The following is an 11,700-nucleotide window of genomic DNA, read 5'->3' on the forward strand; positions in this document are numbered from 1 at the left end:
GTTTTAGATTAAATTCATAGGTAATTGTGTATTGATTGTTTAAACTTTAAGACACCAGAGAATCAAACATAATAAGTCTATTTTCAGAATTAAAAATTTTAGGTTGTTTCCTTAAATTGAAGTATTATCTTGAAGTTTGAGATTTGCAAGATTAACATAAAAAACCATAATTTTTGTCAGGTTTTGAGCCTTTAGAGCATGCACTTTTCTTGCTCATTCTATTATTGGTTATGATCGTGTCAATACTGATTGGTTATTCCAGAACTTGCTTCGATTATACATGTCGAGACCACACATTTGATTTTATATACTGAGATGATAAAGGCACCTAGGTTTTAACACACTTATCCCATAAGCCTACCTTCATAATTAACCCTTAGTGAACCCCGTTTAAGCCTAACAAACCGTTTCTTTATTTACCCATTAATATTAACCCATAACTCATTTTTGATTCATTGAGAATTGTTTCCTGTTTTATTAACTCTCTTTTTATCGAGATTTGATTTGGTTAGTTGCTTAACTATGTGTTTTTGTTTTAGTTGTTAAATTTTCTCTTATTATCTATTGTTCTCAAAAAAAATGAAAAAATAAAGTGAAAAAAGTACATTTATGTTGATTATTACTAGTTCTATGTTTTTGAGCTTAAGTAGTTAATTTCATATTCTGAGAAGAAGCTCGTGTTATTCTTTAATAATTTCGATTGATGTAATTATTTAGTATTAGTTTATTTTTCTGGTTAGGTAATTTATCAATTTGATCTCGATTCTAACCTTCTTTTTCAGCCTTTATCTACACCTTTAACCCAAACCCAGTTGCAACCCTTTAAAGACCTTTTGATTTGTGTATCATATCATTTTATAGTGGTGGAGATTTGATTTTAATGCAAGCCTATGGTAATGACTTTTCATAATTGACTTTTGAGTGCTTAATTTTTTAGCCTTAAACACTTTTAGTGAATTGAGTAAATCTTTAGTGAGGATGTAAAATCTTGTTGATTTTGAATTAAAGGTAATTACTTAGATAAATGGATATACCTATGTTTTCATGTCTTAAAAAAATGTGTGACTTGGATTGTTTGAATCTTTAGGGCTCTTTTAGTTGAATTATCAATGTGTGATTATTTGTGAATTATGACAAAACATTATTGATGAGAATTACAAGTTGAGAAAGATTAATTTTAATTGTGAGTTGAGGATTTTGCTTGAGGACAAGCAAATGCATAAGTGTGGAGATATTTGATAAGACATAAAAGTAACATGTTTTTAATCCCATTCTTGATGCATTTTTGGATGATTTATTACATGAATTAGTGAATTTGATGCTCCTAATCTTTTAAATTCATGTTTCTATACTTAGGTGAGCATAGAGGAGCGAAAGGAGCAATAAACGAGCCAAAATCGGGCAAAAAGAGCTATTTCCAGGATCCACACGGGCTGACCACACACCCATGTGAGCCACACGGGCTGACCACACGCCCATGTGCCAGTCCCTGTCGATTTTGCACCCTGCTTCCCTGTTACGCGGAAAAACCCAATTTTTAAAGCTTCTAAGCATTCTAAAGTCTATAAATACACACTAGAAGATGACCTAAAGGGAGACGCGGAGTAGAACACAGAAATTACTTGAAGAACGCCAACAGACTCAACTCAGAAGCAGGATCTCCTTTAAGACTGAAGATCTCCATTCAATTTCTTTAGAAGTTTTTGGGTTTCTTTATGTTTTGTTGTTTTCTTATTTTTGAGATGTTTTCCTTTCCAAGTATGAGCTAAATTCCCTAAATACCTAGGGAAGATGAAACCTATGACAGATCTTATTATTTGATTTTTTTGAATTACATGATAAATATTTGTTCTTGATCTCAATTATGTTTACTTACCTTTATGTTTAATGTTTTCAGGATATTAATTCATGATTGATGTGCTTATTCAGTGGAGCAAACGTCCCTGTTTAAGAGTAGATCTGGCATAATTGAGTGGAGTTGCATGCAATCCTAGAAATAGGACGACATAAATCTACCGGATTAGAGTCAAATCTAATAGAGGAATCCATAGATCGAGTTAATGCGACGATAGGGGTTTTAATTAGAAGGAAATTTTTAATTAATCAAACTAGAGTTAGTTATTTTCACTCTCAAAAAATATATTGATATAATTTAGGGATTTCTACAGATCAAGTCAAATGAATAAATTGTTTAATTCAGATTTAGAATAATAAGTGAAGTCTAGGTGGATTCTTTCCTGGGTATTGTCTCTCTCATAAGTTTTCTTCGATTATTTTCCCAATTCACTCTCTGTCGCTTAGTAATTAGTTTAGTTTACTTTTAGATTAAAAACAACCCTTCAATTTATAGGCTTTAGATAATAATTACTAGTACTTTTAGTCCTCATGGATACGATATTCCCGACTCACTGTAGCTATACTACCATTCGATAGGTGCGCTTGCCTTTGTTGTATTTTAGTTAGACGTCATCAGCATCCAACACCAGTACGAGGTACCTAATACTTTTTAGACACCGGTACAGAATACCTATTGCTTTTTAGACCCTAATGGCATGTCATTTGTATCATAATCATTCATTATTTTCACACAAGCCTCAATTTAATTTTCATTCTATTTTTAATCTCTATACTTATATACTCACTTTTCGTATTTCTGATAACAATTCACATAAATTCACAGTGAGTTTTCATCATGAATACATCATTCAACTGTAGTAGGCCAATTTTGGCCCACTAATACCAAACCCATTCTTAATTAAAACCATTACAAACCCATTTACTCATTTTACAACCCAAACCCAACTGATCCATTTCAATACACTAAAACCCCTACCCAAACCTTAGCCCAACTACCCAAAACCCAACACTTGACCCGGGCCCAGAAGCCCAAACTCCAGACTTAGGGTTTCAGAAACCCTAGCCTACTCAGCATCCCACTTGCCTCCCCACTTGTGCCGCAACCATGAAGCAACCCCATACCCCCACTACAACAGTCCCATACCGTTTGACACCCCCACCACCAACACCGGCCACCACACCCTGCAATCAGACAAGCACGCGCAAACAATAGATTAATATTTGTAGAAGGGTTATAAAAACCCGAAAAAAAGAATGTAAAGGCTCCTTTTTCCTTTTTTTTTTTCTTTTCAATTTGTTAACAAAAAGCAAACAATTGATACTACGATTTTAACATCAAAAGGCAGAGATTCGAATACCCAAAATCAGTGAATCAACAAGTCAAAAATCAGAAATCAAAACCCTAAGGTGATTTTTTTTTTCTATTTCTATTTTCGGTTTAAATATGTTTTTTTTACACCCATAAATATATAAATAAATAAATAATAATATTTTAAAACATAAAATAAAATATAAAAAAAATATTTTTTTTCTCTTCATGGTTTGGCCGTGGCCATGCTGACCTCCGACCGCCGTCCAAGTGATCGCCCCTCACCGAGCTCCCTCCTCTCCCCTCTCTCTTTTCTCTCTTCTCCCTTTCTCCCCTTTTTTTTTCTCTCCCCCTGATACAAATGAATTTTTAAAAAAAAAGTTGGCTTTTATAGGGGACCAAAACGGTGCGTTTTGGTCCCTCCCCAAAACTAATAAAACGACGTCGTTTCAAGGGTGGGTCGGGTCGACCCGACCCGCCCCAGCAGGATCCGCGTGTTGTTAAACGCGGAAGGGCTATTTGCACAATCAGCCCTTCCGCTTTTTCAGGTGTTTGCAATTAGATTTTTCTTGCTTTTAATTTGGCCCCGTTATTTAGCGTTCTTTGCAATCTGGTCCTCCACACTGCTATGCGTTTTGAGGAAATGGAATTATTACGGTCCTAACCCCCCACATTTTTCTCGTGCGTTCAAATCGATCCTTTCCTTTCATTTTCTTTTTTAAATTAGCCCCATAACTTTGTTTTTGATTTAATTTTAGTCCCTTTTCGCTTTTTTATTTTCAAATATCCATGTTTTTATTATTCTTATTCTTATTATCATTATTATTAGGTATTAATAAATACTTTTTTTAAGTGCGTATAAATATATATATATTTATATTTTACTCACTTTATTTTAATAGTTTATTAATTAAATGCTTGTTTCTTTTGTATTCCAATAAAATCATCATTGTTATTATTATTAGTTTATGTTTGTATATATTTGCATTTATAGTACGTATACATATTTAATATATTTGTATATATCTAAATGATATTATTACTAGTTCTCTTTTATGAGTATATATTACTCAAATGTTTTAGCATTACATATATTTTTGTGTTCTTAATACTATACTTTATATGTATCATATATTTTAATATTTTAATATTATATTACACATGTATATTTCATATCACTCTATGTATAAGATATATTCTCGTATACCCTTATATATTATACATATGTTTTAGCATTTTTTTATGTTTTGTTATATATTAGTATACATATTTTATTATACATACCTATGTGTGCTTTTTGTTTTCGTATATCATGCCATTCATTATTATACTTTATTATATAATTAACATCCGTGTTTTATCGTATATATGTATATACATGTGCTCTTTATTTGTATTATTTTCGTATGTCATATTATTTATTCTTATATTCATTATTTTCATTATTGTCACATATATGTTATTATTTGGTGTACATACATTATTATTATTGTTAATATAGATACACTTTTATGTTCATAGTATTCCTAATATACATTGCGTATGTACATTTATACTATGTGTATATATATCTAGTATGCATATATTTAGTATCATTACGTGTATGTCTACGAGGCCTTATATTTTCATCATCTCGTGTATGTTTCAAACAATATATATAATATATTTCTAATATTATCACTACCTATACGTATATGTTTTATGTGTATATTCTTAATGTCATTCTACATATGTATATTCATTACGTGTTCGTATCCAATATTGTGATCATATCTAATTTTATACGTGTTGTTAGTATCTTTAAAAATTTTTACCATATTACGATGTTCGTTTCAAAAATGTTTAAATTCTTCCATTTATTTATTCTAATTTACTTCATGTTATTTCAAAATCCCGTTCATGTTTTGCTAATTGATTTCAATAATCAAGGCAATATACCGATTTAACATTAAGTCATCGAGTTCATCGCTATGTTGGGTGAATGTCGATTGACTCGTGTTAAAGCGATATACCCTTCTCAAAAACCGGAATAAACCAAAAATTTCTCGTCTTTTTAATCGGATTACAATTAAATTTTACACTAAACTCGTATTTTTGAAAATTAAGACAACACGTGTTTGTGAGATACCAATTTTGGGCATCGCGAGGGTGCTAATACCTTCCTCGCGCGTAACCGACTCCCGAACCTAAATTTTTCTCTGATTTTAACATAGACCAAAACTCAGCCTTTTATTTATTTTAAGAGATCTATGGTGTCCGATCACACCTATAAAAAGGATCGGTGGCGACTCCCTTTCTGATAAAATTGAAAGTTGGTTTTCAAACGTTTAATAAATCGCCACAATTAGCGACCCCAAAACTAAATTTTTTTACGTCGCTACAGCTGGCGACTCCACTGGGGACAAAACTTGCGAGTCGAGTCGAATTAAACACGTTTTGTCAAAATTTTCAAATTTCTTTGTTCAAAGTAAATATTTGGTCGTGATCCGAAAATCTCGTTTTCAAAATTCATGCATTTGTATCATGTTGTAAATATTTCTTCTAACTTGTCATTTGGTTGTTTTTCAGTTTTCAATTTTTATGGTTTTAATTTTGGTTTAGTTCCTTTAAGTAAAACGTAAAGGTTTATAAGTTTTTCCTCACACACCGTGCACTTGCATTTTCGCATAACATGAGTTCTCTACCCGGGCTCCGTCCGTTTAAGTGAAAGTAAACGCTACGCCTTCGTGAGTTAACTCGTCCCTCCGCACAGGCTAGTGAATACTTTCGGGTTACATATGACTTATGCTTTCGTGAGTTAACTTGTCCCTCCGCATAGGCATAAGTAAATGTAATCCCTCGAATTGAACTCGTGAGCCTGTGATGGGTTATGACCGAGGCTTCGTGCTAATCTTAGCAGATGATAGTACGAGCAATTCGAGTACCTGTCTAGAACCGAGACTGCATATAATGAACCATACGAGCTATCCAATTAGAGCCATGCCGAACCTTTGTCCGCTTATAGTCACCAAAATAAGTACACGGGGAAAACGCCTTTTGCCTTTCATTTACACTGTTTGTGCAAAATAATTGGATTGGGTAGTTTAGTTTGTTTTTCAAATTATATTTGTTGTGTTTACTAACCAAGTTTGTTTGTTTTTATTTTCATCATGCATCATAGGCATCATATTAGGAAGGTGTTGATTAAAGGTTGGTTGCCAAAAAACGGGTTTCTGATGGAGGAGTCAATTACACAAATAACCGAGAAGAATGCCGTGGTTTGAGACTGGTCTCTAAAAACTTAGAGGGACAAGGGGGATAGTCTTGTGGAAGGGTGTGCTGCCAATTTGCCCGAACAAATAACTGTGAATGTTTGCCAAAATAACCTCGAAGATTTGGTTCGAATTTGGAATCAGTGGGATTCAGACACTAGAGACATTTTCACTGAGAGGTATGGAGATATAGCGCACTGATCACCATCCGTAGACGAACAGTTGATTCAAGCCATGGTTCGATTCGGGACCCACTTATCGTTGTTTCACCTTCAATCAAGAAGACATGACTCAACCATAGAAGAGTATCTTCTTTACTCGCATCGACAATGTACAATTCAAGAAAATATATGTGAAAGAGCCTAAGCCGATGACCTTCAAGAAAAAGTTAGTGAGACCGCAGACATGACCGATGCATGGGCTGAAAAAGCAGATAAAGAAGAAGAACGAAACCATTTGCATTCCATGGTCCTCCCTACGAGATTTGACTCGAACCATCCCGACATCTTTGAAAAGGGTAAATCTATTCGCTTTGGCCATTTATGGTTTGGTCATTTTCCTAAAAGTTCTGGGACATCTCGAAGTTGCAGTAGTTGATTTTTTCGAAAGGTTAAAACAAGGAATCAACCCTGTCCCGACCATCCTAGCCGAGACCTTCAGGTCCTTGAGTAGTTGTCGAAGAAAAGGGGAGGGGCAATTTATCGGATGCGCGCAGTTGCTCAATGTTTGGATTTTGAGTCACTTCTGTAAGGTAGAGCGCACTCCGTTCCATATGTTTTCTAAAACATTCTCCCCGCTAGAAGCTTACCTCAAGAAAGAATGGCTGAAAGAAGTCACCGAGCAACATTGGGTATCAGTCTTTCAGAATCTTCGCGCCGAGGATATAACATGGAGAGCACCCTGGATCCGTCCTTCAGTTCTGCTATACAAATGTGGAAGCCAATATTGGGTACCTTTACTTGGGTTATGGGGAGGAGTTGGATATGCTCCGCTATTGGTCCAAAGGCAATTTTCTTCGCGACAATTCCTCCCCGCAACTGGAGGATTAGCATAGTTCGAGTTCACTTTTGCGGGTGAAGGATATATGAAGAGAGTCCGAGACACTGCAAAGTCTTGGAAGGAAATTCATTTCATGGAATTAGCTTTGTATGCTGATACCCTTACCCAAGATTACAACATATGGAGGAAGCAACGGGTAAATAGTCAGCAAATCTCGTCAGCAAACTACACCATCTAGAATCCTTTCTCGGAAGAAATGCCGTCTGAGCTAGAAATGGCAAGACAGGAATTCGAACGAGAAAAGGCTAAGATGTCTCGGGACCTTAGTGCCCTTCAAGAAGAAAACTATCAACTGAAGATTGAAGTTCAGGTTGAAAGATCCAGGACTGAAAAAGTATAAAGAGAAGCCGAGATTGTGAGAAACGACTTAAGGGACCTTCATTTGGAAAACAAGAAATTAAGAAACACTATAAAGAATAGCGGGTTGGGCAAGTCGACAGCAGAATGGAAGGAAGAAATTAGCAATATCAAGAGAGGAATGGAGTTTTGGAAGGGAAAAGCAAAGAAAGATGAGGAAAAGGCTGCGCGCGCTGTGATAGAGTTAAGAAGGAAAAACGCCGAGTATGAAACAGTGACTACAGAATTGGCGAATAGTCAGTCTGAACATCAAGAATTAAAAAGGAAAACACGAGATCTAGAAAATATGCTGCAATCTCGTCAACAACAATTAGATAACCTCCTGAAGGCTTTAGAAGAAAAGAGTGAGCAGTACGATAGGGACATTCACGCATATGAAGGAACTCTCAAAGAAAAAGAAATGCAACTCGACTTCTTGATCAATGAAATTCGCAAAGCGGCTATGCAAGTTGTTCAATTATCGATGAAGTCAAGTTCTCGGCCACAATTCCTCCGAGCCAAAGATCGAACATATCGAGTTTTTAGAGCAAGTGAAGAAACAAGGCAATGTGGCTAGGAAATTTGTGTAACCGTTGGAAAAATGGAAACTTTGTGTAATAGACTATGTTGATAAATGAAATGCCTAAATATGGGGCTACCTTGAAATTAACACCAATTTTTTTTTGCATTCCTTGCATAACTAACATTTTGACATTCATGCATTCATTCATGCATTCATCCATACATTGCATATTCCATACTCGGTCACTGAAGACAAAATATATAATTCGTAGTTGTAATACCACAAGACTGGAACCACGTCATCAGTATAAAACGCGCCGACAAGCTAGAGTGATGGAGGCTGAATTCAATGAGAAAATTGAAAGGTTGGAAAGGGCTCAAAAGGAATTGCAAGAGCAACTGGCCAAATCGCAACAAGAAATGAGAGACCTAATGGTGAGATCTCGAGAGGAATCACTCGAGCAAAGAGATCAAATGGCCAAGATGATGGAGATGATGTCAGCTTTAGTTAAAGGAAAGGGACCCAAGCGGAGCCCTGACATTGAGGAATCTCGATCAAGAATTCACCACGATCAGGATCCACTCTATCCCCCAGGATTTACTCCACCGCTCGCATATACAACACAAAGAGGGTATACTCAAGGGGAACCCACTGGCTTGGAACATCGACCTATGCCACCTGCTCCACCCACTAATTTGGGGCAAGGAATATTCACGTCAAACCCAGGGGCTAGTCCTGCTGATCCACTAGTTCCAGATCTGGATGACCCAGCAGAGGTAGCCAAGTTGAAATCGGATAACCATGACGCAAAATATAGGAGTCTAGAGGAAAGACTCAAAGCGATAGAAGGCACTGAAGTCTTCTCCGCACTAGGTGCCAAAGAACTCAGTTTGGTACCTGATCTGATTTTGCCTCCGAAGTTCAAAGTGCTTGATTTTAAGAAGTATGATGGGACAAGATGTCCAAAGGCGCATCTGGTCATGTTCTGCCGAAAAATGACTGGTTATGTGAACGAGGATAGACTACTCATACATTGCTTTCAAGATAGTCTAACAGGGTCACTCTTGGTGGTACAATCAACTTAGTAGAGAAAAATTCGATCCTGGAAGGACTTGGCGTCGACATTTTGCGAAGCAAGACAAGCATGTATCGGAGATGGTGCTGCATCGTATGACATTGCAAATGATGGAGAAGAAACCAGCAGAATCCTTTAGACAAGATGCAAAAGATAGAGAGATATCTCGCCCAAGTGGAGCCTCCACTGACTAAGACTGAGATAACAGTCCTTTTCATCAATACTCTGAAAGCACCATTCTATGACAAGCTGGTGGGAAGTGCTACGAAGGATTTTTCGGATATCGTAATATCCGGTGAACTCATAGAGAATGCTGTCAAGAGCGGTAGAATAGAAGGATCAGAAGGCTTAAGAAAAGCAGCACCCGTAAGGAAGAAAGAGCCAGAAGCCCACATGGTGGGAACTGGGAGTCGTTACATTCCCAATTCGTATTCTAACCAACCCTAACCTCGAAATTATCCACCCCCGAATTTCTATTATCCTCCTCAAACCCCTTATACCAAGCACCACATCCGCCCTACCTCAGATACGCCATTTAACAACCAAAGACTGTCACCACTTTCCCACAAAACACGGTACTACCAAAGCCAACCCGAAACGAACCAAGACCAAGAAGGCATAATCCCAGAGACCGCAATTTACCCCTATCCCGTGTCGTATGGGGAATTGTACCCAAAACTTTTGGAAAAACAGCTAATTTCTCCCCATTACATGGCACCCCTTAAACCTCCATACCCAAAGTGGTATGATCCAAACGCTAGTTGTGCATACCACGCAGGGAACCAGGGGCATTCTACTGAGAACTGTCTTGCTTTCAAAAGGAGAGTTCAAGAGCTCATCGATGCGGGCATTTTGCGATTTGATGGTACTGGCAGTACGACCGGGAATCCATTCCCAAACCACACCGAAGGGAATGTGAGCGCAGTAGGAGAGGAGGATAAACGACAAAGTAGAAGACGGGTTTCTGAAGTAAGAACACCTCTGCAGAGAATCTGGGAGGTACTAAGTGAGAAAAGGTTGCTCTATCTTTTTAACGGAGTATCCAAAGGAAAAGATGCAAAAGGTCACAGTTTTTGCGAGCTCCATGGTATTGGGGAGCATAACATTCAGTCCTGCGAGGAATTCAGAGGTTTACTGCAAAGTATGATGGACAATAAGGAGATTAGGATTTTTTGTAAAGCCAAAGAGGCCGATAGTGGAGAAATATGTGCCTCTGATGATCAATCATCAAGTTTTCCATATAGTGCCGACCGACCGTTAATAATCTATTATGACGCGAAGAAGGAGTCGGTGAAACCAAAAATGATAATTGAAGTACCATCTCCTTTCCCGTATAAGGACAACAAAACAGTACCGTGGAGATATGATATTAATATCGTTACACCGGAAGTTGAAAAGTCCAAAGCCATAACTGAAGATGTTGGGGAGGTAGGTCATTTTACTCGAAGTGGACGATGCTATTCTAAAGAAGTTGAACCGGTAAAGAAAAGTAACGACTCGAAGTAAAAAGGGAAAGCAGTGATGCACGAAGTCGAAATCGAGCAAGAAATTCCACCCGTGCAAGAAACTAAAAAGCCTGTGAATGAAGAAGAAGCTCAAGAATTCTTAAAATTTATTAAGCACAGCGAGTATAGTGTGGTGGAACAATTGAGTAAGCAGCCAGCACGAATCTCAGTTCTATCTCTACTGTTAAATTCAGAGCCACACAGGAATGCTTTATTGAAGGTGTTAAATCAAGCTTACGTGGCCAACAACATATCTGTCGAAAAGCTTGATAGGTGGGTAAACAATCTGAATGCAGACAACTTCGTCTCTTTTAGTGATGATGAGATACCGCTAAATGGTAGAGGCTCGGTGAAAGCGCTGCATATCACGACCCGCTGCAAGGGCTACATAATACCGAACGTACTCATCGATAATGGGTCAGCATTAAATGTTATGCCATTGGCTACGCTTTCCAGAATACCGATGGATCTGTCATACTTAAGGCCCTGTCATTCCACGGTAAGGGCATTCGACGGGACGAGGCGCGAAGTCATGGGAAAGATCAAAATCCCTTTGGAAGTGGGCCCTTACATTTATAATGTCGAGTTCCAAGTCATGGACATTACACCCTCTTATAACTGCCTTTTGGGAAGACCTTGGATCCATTCTGCTGGAGCAGTCCCATCATCCCTCCATCAAAAGGTGAAATTTATCATGGATGGCTGTTTGGTCACAGTCAAAGGCGAAGAAGACATTGTCGCATCTATTTCTGCTGATGCACCATACCTGGAAGTAAGCAAGAACG

The sequence above is a fragment of the Gossypium arboreum genome, chromosome 6 (assembly GCF_025698485.1).
Source record: "Gossypium arboreum isolate Shixiya-1 chromosome 6, ASM2569848v2, whole genome shotgun sequence".
NCBI lineage: Eukaryota > Viridiplantae > Streptophyta > Magnoliopsida > Malvales > Malvaceae > Gossypium > Gossypium arboreum.